Source organism: Nicotiana tomentosiformis, chromosome 1 (assembly GCF_000390325.3).
Source record: "Nicotiana tomentosiformis chromosome 1, ASM39032v3, whole genome shotgun sequence".
Lineage (NCBI taxonomy): Eukaryota > Viridiplantae > Streptophyta > Magnoliopsida > Solanales > Solanaceae > Nicotiana > Nicotiana tomentosiformis.
The window spans coordinates 17,515,110-17,524,974 of NC_090812.1; the positions used below are offsets into that span (position 1 = coordinate 17,515,110).

The 9,865-nt window shown below is 37.0% G+C and overlaps 1 non-coding gene across 1 annotated transcript; it reads left to right on the forward strand.

The window, feature by feature from the left end:
• The first annotated feature begins 5,036 nt into the window (after positions 1–5,036).
• On the forward strand, positions 5,037–5,231 carry LOC117279770 (U2 spliceosomal RNA). The gene has a single exon (XR_004510186.1). It is a non-coding gene; the product is annotated as a U2 spliceosomal RNA (small nuclear RNA).
• Positions 5,232–9,865: the final 4,634 nt, after the last annotated feature.

Consider the following 9,865-nt stretch of genomic DNA (forward strand, 5'->3'; position numbering starts at 1 on the left):
CGGAATCAAGTCTCCGGGCCTACTCGAGCCCTACAATCAAAGCTTCATATTTTGCTTCATTATTAGTTAAAGGGATCGTTTTGATGGCTTGCTTTAAAGTTTCCCCCGAAGGCGCAATTAAACTACTCCGAGCCTGGACCCTTTTACGTTCGAGGCTCCGTCCGTAAATAAGGTCCAAACCCCTCATGTCGATTCCGACACCATTACTGCCTCCTTGGTTGCCAGAGGTAGCAGTCCCGGACTAAAATCGGCCACGAAGTCAGCCAAGACTTGTGACTTAATTGCAGTCCTCGGTTTATATTCTATGTCGAATTCACTCATTTCGACGACCCATTTGGATAATCTTCCCGAGAGCTCGGGTTTATGAAGGATTTTCCGCAAAGGGAAAGTAGTCACCACAACTATTGTATGGCATTAAAAATAGGGCCTCAGTTTCCGAGCGGCGACTACTAGAGCTAAGGCCAGTTTTTCCAAATGTGGGTAGCGAGTTTCTGCTCCCGTTAAAATTTTTCTAACGTAATAAATATGAAACTGCATACCTTCGTCCTCCCGGACTAAAATCTCACTTACCGCAACTTTTGAACCCGTGAGGTAGACTAGCAATGTTTCGCCTTCTTTTGGTTTCGGGAGCAATTGAGGGCTTGATAAGTACTTCTTCAGGTCCCTCAAAGCATGTTGGCACTCCGGCGTCCATTCGAATTTGTATTTCTTTTTGAGCAATGTAAAGAAGCGATGACACTTTTCCCATGACCGGGAAATGAACCTCCTTAAAGCTGCTAACTTTCCTGTGAGTCTTTGGACTTCCTTTATGTTTGACAATTGATCCGGGATATCGTCTGTGGCCTTGATTTTGTCGGGGTTACCTCAATTCCCCTTTGTGAGACCAAAAACCCCGGGAACTTACTGGAGCTAACCCCGAACGCACACTTTTCGGGGTTAAATTTCATGTTATGCTTCCTCAGAATATCAAATGTTTATTGCAAATGCTTAAGGAGGTCACCTACATTCAAAGACTTAACGAGCATATCGTCTACATAAACTTCCATGATTTTTCCTATTTATTTTTCAAACATCTTATTTATGAGCCGTTGATTAGTAGCTCCGGCGTTTTTCAACCCGAAGGGCATTACATTGTAACAATATGTACCGAAATTTGTTATAAACCAAGTCTTTTCCTGATCTTCCGGGTTCATCTTAATTTGGTTGTACCCGGAATAAGCAATAAGGAAACTCATCAATTCGTGCCCGACCGTGGAATCAATCATTTGATCGATATTTGGCAGTGGAAACGAATCTTTCGGGCACGACTTATTAAGAGATTTATAGTCTACACACATACGAAATTTATTGTTCTTCTTAGGAACTACAACTATATTGGCTAGCCAGTCTGGATATCTTACCTCCCTGACCGAACTGATTTTAAGCAAGCGAGTTATATCTTCTTTGGCGAATTTACTCCTGGCTTCAGCAATGAAACGCTTCTTTTGTCAAACCGGTGGTACGTTGGGATCCAAACTCAGATTGTGCATGGCTATTTCTGTCGGGATAACTGTCATATCATCATGCGATCATGAAAAATAATTAGCATTAATTTTAAGGAATTCAATAAAACCATATCGGAGCTCGGGGCGCAATCTTGTCCCCAAGTGGAATTTTCTTTCTAAGAATTATTCAAACAATGTCACTTGCTCTAGTTCCTCTACCGCAAACTTCGTTGTGTTTTTCTCTTTCGGAACTTGGAAATATCTCGTCACCTGATATTGTTCTGACGACTCTACCCTTGGAATAACCTCTTCTAACTCGGGAGTAGGCACCGGCTCCTGTAATTTCTATGTTGTCTACTCATTCCCTTTGCTACTGGAAACTAAGATTGTATTCATCTCCATCGTTGCCAGTTAATCACCTCATATCTGCTTGATTCCTTCGTGCGTTGGAAACTTCATCAATTGGTGATACGTCGAAGGTACAACTTTTATCTCGTGTAACCATGGCCTTCCTAAGATGATATTGTATCCCATATCACCATCCACTACTTCGAAAAGAGTCATTTCATTACTCATTTAACATTCGTGAGCAGCAAGATCTCTCCCCGGGTCGTCACGCTAGCAAGGTTGAATCCAACGAGAAGTTTTGTTGCCGGAATAATACTTCCGGTGAGTTTGGCTTATTCCAATACTCTCCATTGTATGATATTAGCAGAACTTCCTGGATCCACTAGAACACGCTTAATTTTAAAATCTAACACATTTAAAGAGATTACAATGCGTCGTTGTGTGGTAACAGTAATCCGTCTGCGTGTTCCTCTGTGAAAGTGATATCATCCTCCTAGAGTCTTTTGATGTGAGTTATCGATACTTTTGTCTTCTTTGCCGCCGCAAAGGTGACCCCGTTAATCTCGTTCCCCCCAATGATCATGTTGATCGTCTGGCGTGGGGTTTCTTCTCCTGCTTTTGAAGATTCCGCATTGTCTCAGTTGCGACCGTAATTGTTTTTAACTCGATCACTCAAGAACTCTCGGATATGACCATTCTCCAATAGCATTCCCACCTCCTCCCGAAGATGTCGGCAGTCCCCTGTCCGGTGACCGTTCGTCCCGTAGTATTCACACCATAAATTGGGATCCCTATGGCTGGAATCGGACCTTATAGGTCTCGGGAATCGTGCTTCTTTAATGTTCCTCATGGTTGACACTAGTTCCATTACGCTGACGTTGAAGTTATATTCTGATAACCTCGGGTAAGAAAGATCTCGAGATCCCGACGTTTCTTTATTATGAAGTGATCTATTGTTTCGACCACGATCAATCTCCCTGTCAACGGTAAACTTGTTTGCTGCTCAGAAATTTCTGCCACGGCCTTCGGTATGCTCGTAGGGCAAAAATCGGCCCCTCGAAGTCCGCCTATCCGCGTCATAGTCATCCTTTGGTTTTTCTCAGTTCTTCTCTCATCCTTTGGCCGATGATGTAGAACCGACCTGGTCATCTTCGATCCTTATCTTGGACTCATATCGGTTGGGAACATCTGCTCAAGTTATTACTTGATACTCGAGTAGGCTCTCCTTCTGCTTCCGGGAAGCGTCTGAACTTCTCGGATTCAATCCTTTGGTGAATGCTTCAACTGCCCATTCAACTGGGATGGCCAGGAGCAACATTCTTTCTTTCTGGAATTGGGTAACAAACTCTCATAATAATTCAGATTCTCTTTGTGCGATTTTGAATATGTCGGTCTTCCGGGCTTGCACATTTCTGGCCCCGACATGAGCTTTAATGAAAGAATCCGCGAGCATCTCAAAGGAATCTATGGAATGCTCGGGTAGCAATGAGTACCACGTTAGGGTTCCCCTCGTGAGAGTTTCGCCAAATTTCTTTAGCAACACAGATTCAATTTCGTGAGGAGCTAAATCATTTCCTTTCACCGCCGTTGTGTAGGTGGTAATATGTTCCTGTGGGTCCGAAGTTCTATCATACTTTGGAACTTTAGGCATTTTGAAACACTTCGGGATTAGTTCTGCTGTTGCATTTGGCTTATACAGTAATTGAACATACTTCTTCAAGTTCGGGCCTTTCAATACTGGTGGTGCGCCCGAGATTTGATCTATGCGGGCGTTTACATCCCTCATGAACCGTAAAAGCTCATCTTTGAATGATTCGTTCTCGTTGTTACGACCTGATCTGCTCCTCCAGCCCCGTCGGAGCCAACTTCACCCATGGGAGTGTTGTTGTCGACTCTATGCGTTGTTTGGTCTGCGGGAACAACGAGAGGAATTGAATCTCATTTGTTTGCATTATTCGAGGCCCCCGATAATGCCTGCTTCAATTATGTCATAACTTGATCCTGTCGCATAAGATGGCCCATAATGATTACATGTTGCTCTTGCAGGACCCTCACAACATCCGCTACATGATCCTCATTAGCATCATCGGGAGTAGTCTCCCGAACCCGTCGAGGATATTGTCTGTCATGCACCGACGTGGCGTCATTCTCGTCATTGCATGTGTCACTAATTGAGTCCTCAAAATGAGGCTGATCTCCTCGAATTTCAAGGTTGTGTGCATCATTAACAATGTTATCTACCATTTTTTGTGATTTTTTCTAAGACAATATAATCAAAACACGTTAGTGAAAAAGGCAAGGATCAATTTAATTGTACGACTGTCTAGGCCCCACAGTGGGCGCCAAACTGTTTATCCGTAAAACGGTACAATTGAATTTATACATGGTTTCAAGACAAGTGAATTAATTTGATCCTGTAATAATATAACAATTGAAGAAATATATAATACTTAGCCTTGAAATATAGATGAAACAACAGAGATGACAGTTCCGGGAATAAAGCTTCCGGGCACAGCAATGATGAGATCAAAAAATAAGTAATTAAGATTATATTAAGCTTTTCATAGAATATAGTATAAGTTTAGCCAGAAAATTCGTGTCCTTTACAATGGTAAATGAGCTCACTATTTTTGATTATGTCTAGGGAAAATGGTCCGAGGATCGTGCCCTCTTTTAATATCAATTATGAGGGTCATTGGTGAAGATGTAACGGTAAACATAAATGCCAAATTCTCTGTAACGGACCGTCGCTCTTAATGCTGTAAAATATTCCTTAGTAAATGCTATCGGGCGCAAAGCATTTAATACACCTTTATGAACGTTATCCTTTCCGGTAACAAACAGAGTGGTTGCGTTCGATCCTCAACCATCCCATCTTGGATTTCACGTGTCCTACTTTTAGTCAGCCACCGCCATATCATATTTTACCCTATACAATTGACACACTGGTTTTTTCTTATTTTTTCTCTATTTTAGATAGAAATTATATTTCTCTAAAAAGGTTAGCCACTACCCACTACTAGTATATGAAAGTTGAAACACATAATTTTCCTAGAAACGAAAAGAAAAAAAGTAATGCACTCCCTTAACTTTTTATGCTATCCCAATTTTCACAAGGGTTGGTCTTTGTTCCCACATCGACTTGTAATATGTGATGGAGAAAAAAGCTATGTATAAAAAGGGCCAGAAGAAACAGGTCAAAGCATACCTTTCTCGGCCTTTTGGCTAAGATCAAGTGTAGTATCTGTTCTTATCAGTTTAATATCTGATATGTGGGATATTGGCTCACACGATATTAACTCAATTTTTTAAAGGGAGAGTCCATTAAGGTAGCTTGCTACCTAGGCTCTCGAGCGTTGCCCATGCGTTGCACTATTGCACGGGCCTGGCGCACCCCACCAAGTCCAATCCAATATTTTATTTTAGGCGTTGGTGCTTATGTCTTAGTCCCGGCCGTGTTTAATTGCTTATTATTCCCTCGGTTATTCTATTTAAATTTAATCAAATGTCCTTTTAATATGCAATTTGTGCTTTTATAAAATTCTCTATATGCAAAAAGTATTTTGTAAATGATTTTAGATTTTAACCAATTATCGCAAAAATTATCTCATGTGTTATGAATAGTTTGAGAGAGTGGATGTCAATGTTGAACCTCATTACATTTATTGTGTAGTGGCCATTCCACTCAATAGTGGCCATTTCACTAAATAGTGGTCATTCCACTCACTATTTTACAATAGTTTTTCTTCATTTTTCATGCCTATATAAAGGCCTTGTAATAGATAGGTAAAGAAACGCAATTGAAGAAGAAAAACTCATCATTCTTTCTATCTCCATTTCTTGTTCATGTTTTATTAAATTGCTTTTATTTTATAACACGTTATCAGCACGATGCTCTAACCAATTGAGTTACTTACATCTACAAAATTGTCCTACATCATAACAGGCATGTTCCGGCCATACCTAATATTCCTCTTGAAGAGATAAGCTTTTCTTTCTCATTTAGCAATTTCAAAGAATGGTATCAAATATAAATGAAGTAACAATAAGGTTGAGGAGACCAGTACACTGTGATAAGGCATATAATGCTAATGCTAAGATACGTTTTCTAATCCTTTTTAATTAATTCATTTTCTTATTCATTTTTCTCATAGGTTCTTTATTTGCTATAAAAGTTTCTAATGCTAAGTATTTTCTTCTTACAAATCCATTCATATTCTTAAGTGTTTTACTTTATAAAGTTAAAAATCCTTAAACGTAAACTAATTATTACTCTATATTTTATTTATTTTATTTTGTTGCATTATCAAAATCTATTTCAATGAGCGAGTTTCTAATATTTGCTGTAAGTTTGGTATGATCTCTTTCATCTCATATCATGGTTAGATCTTATTATAAGAATCAAAAGTATATAATGATGTAGCCAAGAGTTACATACTAAACCAAAGACCAAAAGAAGTACATGAAATTGGGGAGCTACTACAACTTTTGCAAAGTTTGGTTCCTTAGTTAATCAGAAAGCAGAAACCTTATGTAAAGTTTTCCTTAACTGAACGTTTTCCTATAAAATATGTGCTTGACCGTCATGCGCCACTCTGACTTTTGAAAAGGTAATGTGAGGTAAGTTTCTCTCGGGTAATCTTAATAGCACAACTAGCATACGTTATTGATAAATAAATATACCATCCAAATGAAAAAATATTTTGAATTAGCATTGGCCGATCAAAACTTTAAATTCCCGTATATTGAAAAATGGAGTGAGTTTGTATCTCTGCAACCCAATTTTTCATTATTTGTATATGGTATTCTTAGTACACTCCATTGCATAAAAAAGTTTAGCTTCTTGTGATTTAAAATACATAACTGCTCCTATTTTATAACCAATATGGGAGGCAACAAGATGGTAGAGTCATTCCAGTATTAACTTTTTCATTAATGTTAAAAATATTGTCAACGATTTTTTTATTCAATTAAAGGACCTTGCAGAATGAGATAATTTAGATTGTTATACGACATGTAAGTTATGAGAGATAAATGATTTTTGCCACTAATATTTTTATAATGCCTTTAAAGCTTCAGTTATACATCAACGATATGATCACCAAAAGCAAGAATAGTAATATTTTATGTCTTATTGAAACTTAATTTACTTTTGCATATAATTATGACATGATACATTTTTAAATGCTCGAGGGTGAATTCCAGTAAACTTTGGCATATTATGTCATTAATTGAGGGTAAGACGGTGGGTTTAAGTCCCAGCGCACCATGAGAGTAAGACATCGGGTTCGTGTCTTGATGCTCTATGATGATAAGAGTTGGGTAATTTGACTCCCAATTTATTATGGCCTAACATGCCTTTATATTGGTAAGACATTGAGTTTGAGTCTCAATGTACCATATTGATGATATAATAATGACTAAAAAAATGATATATTTTTCATGAAAAGGCGTGAAGCGTGTCCCACTTGATTTGCTCCATTCTTAAAGTGAATGTGGTAGCGGTGCATAATAAGTCTAAATGAAGACAAGTGATTGACGAATGAATGTGGGCTTGCCAAAGACCAAAATAATAATAGTCATTGTTATAGTAATTGTAATAAGGAGAATAATAAGGGTTCTCAAGATAATCCTTCAAAAGTGAAGTAAATGTGTATCAATATGGTCTGTAAATACGAGGCATATTAAGATGATTATGGTCCATTCTTTGAAAATGTGACTTGTGATAAGCATTGTAAATGCAGACCCATTCCTGAAAGTGAATGTGAAAATATATATGTGATACAAATTATGCACAAGAATGTATTTATGCATGATTGAATCAATACTACAACTCACCTATACGAGAGGTTTGAGAAGGAAAGATAATGAATATTATTGTGTAGTTACATGGATATGTCATTGGTCGCGTACATGTGGTACGCCAAAAAAAATATATTTTGCCATGCCTTATAAAAAGTTATTAAAGGCAAAATTAAATCAAGAAATTATTTTGCTTATGATGATTTTGACCATGATAATTATTTTGATATGATTTTCTCTGTGAAGGAGACATTCATTATATGGATGGTGTGACAAAAGATCTTGTAGTACAAAAGTAGTTAAGAGCTCCGGAAGAACTAATTTATTACTACTCGGATAACTAAAATGTTCATGATATTGATATTGTAGTAAGCCTTAAAAAGAAACTTTTTGAGTTTCAAATATATTAACCAAAGTGGTTGGCATATTGAGACTATAAATGAAAGGAAGATTGAATATCTTCAAATTACTATAATCATATCGGAAAAATATGAAAGGCTATCCGACTTTCCTTTTATTTATACTACACAAGTATAAGCATGATGATTGAATCACATGCCATAAGTAAACTAGAGGTTTACTGAAATAAATATCAGTTGGCATGACCGGTTGACCATCCCGGTTCAACTATAATGCGAAAAATTAATTGAGAATTCACATTGGCATATATTGACGAAATGGATTCTTCAAGAATTCTCTTGTGCTGCTTATTCTCGTGATATACTAGTTAAGTTTGGGATTGAATCCCTTGATATCTGAAACGAATAAAAGGTGATAAATATATGGGCCTAGTCACCTGCCATGTGTGCCATGTACTATTATATGATTTTAATAGATGCATCTATTTTATGGTCACATGTGCATTTGTTATCAACTTGCAGTTTGACTTTTGCAAGGTTACTTGCTCAAATTATTAGAGCTCATTTTCAGAATATAAATTATGATGATTTATCTTGATAATGTTGGTTTAAATACAAGTTGGTTTAGCAGAAATTGTATGCCTACGATTATAGCTAAACCATTGGTTATGAGAACAAAACTGCCAAAACGAAATTTGGTATGTGATGTATTATTTAATATACAACAATACTTGTACGCATCTAGCCAAGTTATGATAAGTTCTCCCAATCACAATTGGTTCAGGGTCAGGAACTAAATAGTTTCCATCTAAAAATATGGATGTGGTATATGATTTAATTATTCTACTATAATGCATAAAGATGGGTCCCCAAATAAGGTTAGGGATATGTGTTGGTGACCCCAACAATAGGGGGAGAAAATAGACAGCTGAACAAGTAATACATGGAATGAATTATTATCAGTACATCTAGATCCTCGTACAAGAAAATATGAACTTGAAGTTCAAGTGATAATTCATTTGTAAAATATTGCCAGGCGCATTTGCTGACCCAAAGCTAAATGTCATATTTCAGCTGCTAATACTCCAAATAGAATAAAGTTCATAATGAACAGAGTCTATGGCATGCATGAAGCATAATAGACTAATCGGTTTCAAAGATAAAATTCCTTGAAGAAGGAGATGAGCAAATGTTCAAGATGGTCATAATAAGGAGGCAAGTGCTCTAGAAGAGCACCACGACATAACACTTCATAAGACCTCATGGGAGAGGCTTAGGTACTTGAAAATAATGAGATAAAGAGATCTCAATAAGTTATGTCTTTATTGGGTAATAATGGAACCGACATAAAATAATTGTCGACGATGTTGTTAATACAATGTAGCGCTCAATCTTATCAATATTGATGATGATATTGAGCTCAAATCTGTCATGGAATGTGGATAGATAAATGATTGGCCAAAATAAAATATACACAATCAATATTGATTTTACCAGGAAAATGTGAAGTTGGACGAATAGTCCGAACACCTAAAAGTATAAAGCAGTGCAGGATGTTCTTGTGCAAAAAGTGAAACGAAAAATCAAGTTGATAGACGTAAACACGATTTGTGGCACAAAATATTTCGTAAATATCATATCATTAGTTATATGGAGACATGTTCTCCTGTGGTGGATGAAATTATTTTTAGGTTTTAATCTGGCAATACATGAAAAATTTGATATACGTATGAAAATCATTGAAGGATTTAAACTGTTCTGAAGCATATTAAGGTTCCGAAAAAATTTATTAAATAAAGCTTCAGAAATCCTTATACGGATTGAAACAACCAGGTCGTATTTTGTACAATTGTCTGAGTGAATACTTATTGA